We start from the raw sequence: 2,692 nt of genomic DNA, 5'->3' as shown, positions 1-2,692 counted from the left end.
TTTAAATGGTGGAGAGAGATTGCTTAATAGGTAAGTATGACACATGGGCCAATGAAATGGTGACATCTGTCAAATTTTCATCCATTTATAATTGGCTTTAGAAATCAGCACATAAACCATCCCAACTCATTTCTCTTGGTCGGCCAAAGGAAAAAAAGGGAAGAAAAGAAGAAGAGCAAAACCCTAGCTAAAAAATTCAAAGGGAAATTGTTGATTTTCAAGGAATCAAACCATTAAAGGTAAAATTTCTTAATTCTAGCTTCTGATCTACCTTTCCTATGCATTATTTTGCATTTTTCATGGTTGAATCACAAGATATCATGAAGGATAGTGTGCTGATCAAACCTTAGGAGAGAGAATTTGATGATGAATTTAGTTAGAAAACATGTTATTCTAGTGTTTTTAGTTGTTTGGTGATGTGTAGTATGAAAAGCAAGCAAGAAAAATTCATGTTCTTACATCACCTTCATTGGCCGAATATTCCATGTGGAATATTGATGATGAATTTGATTGAATTTCAAGTGATTTGATTAGGAATGAATGATTTATGGTGTGAGAATCAAGCATGAAAAATTATATTGTTAGTGCACTCACCATGGCCGAATTTTTCAAGAGAAAATGTGAGGATGATTTTGCCACATTTCAAGTTATTTAAATTGTGTTTAATGATTTGGAGTATTGGGAGAGAAATGGAATTGTTTGGAGTTGAATTGGACGTATTGGCCAATTAATCGGGTGATAGATCGAATTAGGCCAATACCATTTTATTTAGGTACATAATTGAATTTATATTGAACACCGTATTTAGATAGTTACCCGAGTATTTCACATCCCATTTCATGCATTAGTATAGAGCCTAAATTGGTTTTACAACGGTTTAGCACAAATGTAACAAATTGCTTATTGTGCATTATGTCTAGGTGGTGAGTATTCTAGCAAGAGTAAAGAGGTAGTATCCGAGGATCAAGCATCAGAGTATCACGAATTCGATTCCCATTACAGTGAGTAACCTTATCATCATTTTGATTATCTAAAGTGAATTTTAATTCATTTTTATGATTTTATGGAAAATGAATTTAAATGGTAAATCTTTATGTTTTATAAGCAAAATGTGATTAAACGAAATGATTTTATAAATTGTCTTGAAATTGAATGATGGTTTGGAAAATGGAGTAATTGGAGACTACTTGTTGTATTGTAAATTATGTTTTGAATTAAATGGCTTATGATGATGTGGGCATGAATGGCTGGATGGGTATTTGTGTTGAAAATGTATAAACTATTGTTTGCCTTGATAGGCTGGATAATGATAAAATTGCCATGTCATGCTGTTGAAGTTTTATTAAATTGGTGGGTTATAGATTGGTCACTGCAATGGCGGGTTCTGTGGACCAACCTATTAGAGGGGCACGAAATCTGGGTATATTCTTCCTCGATCAAAGAGGCGCGTAGGGTAACTCCTGAGGTAAAACTTTAGAGTTTACCTCACGTTGAACCACCACGTGAGGGTGAACTCAGCCAATGCCAAGAAACGGCTATGTTTTCAAAATAAAAACATGATTTATGCATACATGACTTTTTAACAGCCTTGGCGCTTTCAGTTGGGATAGCCCCAGGCCACGGCATCCCTGACATTTGAATATGAGAATGATTTTGGCACGAGCCAAGCTTATTAGGAAATCATAAGCCTCGTTGTTTATTTGGATGAAATGAATCTATTTTATCTTATTAAAATGAGTTCGAAATGATGTGAATCATTTTTATGCTAATCTATTTTATCTGTCTCCATTTACTCAACTTTAGATACTTTAGATGGTATTTGTTTACTCACTGGGATTATATAACCTCACCACCCTCCTTTCCACCCATTTCAAGCTCAGGATAGTCGGTAGATAGCTCATTTCGTTGAGGGCTACAATTGGACTTGCATCCTCAAAACCTGTAGGTTCACAACCTTCATTACTTTTAGTCATTCGGGGGGCCACATGTCATTGTTAAATGTTTTGAATACTTGGCTACGTGTGCTACTGTAAGTAGGAATTTATTTTGCTTTTACACTGTAAAAATTATTTACGTAGCGTTCTATAAAACTTGTTTTATGAAAATTTGGAATATTTTATTCCATTAGCTAAAATTTCACTATAAATGAATGTTTTAGATATCTAAACTTATTTTCGGTTATGAAATGTGTAAATTTCTCTCATATACTACGTTTTAGTTGGTTTCAAAATTTTTAGGAAAAATGACCAAAATACCCTTGAGTAGTTTAAATTTCTCTTTGACTATTTTTGAATTGAAATTGGTTCATATCACTTTAAAACATGATTTTAGTAATTAATACTCACAGGGGAAGCGAAAAAAACTGATGTTAAGCCTTGCTACGTTTCGATTGGCATTCCGGGTAATGAATGTCTATCGGGACATCACAACGGTTGTCACGGGCTCGATGGGAGTTTCAAGTCGTGACACTAACTTCCTTAATGGTCCAAATGGGGCTGAGGGGCCTTGTTGGAACTTTGGTGGATTGTAATGAAATTTCTTCCCAAGAGTCCTTAAGTTAACATGAAACCTCTCTTTCTCTCTCTCTACAAAGTTCAGCTGGTGTGAGAAAGTATTGAAGAAAGACTTTTAAGCATTTGTTTAAGGTGAAGGAGTAAAAGAGTATGGAAAACCCTACAACAGGGTGTGTAAA

General features: G+C 34.5%; 1 long non-coding RNA gene across 2 annotated transcripts; it reads left to right on the top strand.

The window, feature by feature from the left end:
* On the top strand, window positions 202-1,912 carry LOC108662213. Of its 2 annotated transcripts, none has more exons than XR_001928017.1 (3): window positions 202-239; window positions 921-1,001; window positions 1,876-1,912. It is a non-coding gene; the product is annotated as an uncharacterized LOC108662213 (long non-coding RNA). The 2 variants fall into 2 exon arrangements; XR_001928016.1 differs by lacking the exon at window positions 1,876-1,912 and adding an exon at window positions 1,362-1,504.

The sequence above is a fragment of the Theobroma cacao genome, chromosome 5, assembly GCF_000208745.1.
Source record: "Theobroma cacao cultivar B97-61/B2 chromosome 5, Criollo_cocoa_genome_V2, whole genome shotgun sequence".
Classification (NCBI taxonomy): Eukaryota; Viridiplantae; Streptophyta; class Magnoliopsida; order Malvales; family Malvaceae; genus Theobroma; species Theobroma cacao.
The sequence above is the reverse complement of the archived record's forward strand: the minus strand, read 5'-3'. Positions and strand labels throughout refer to the sequence as shown.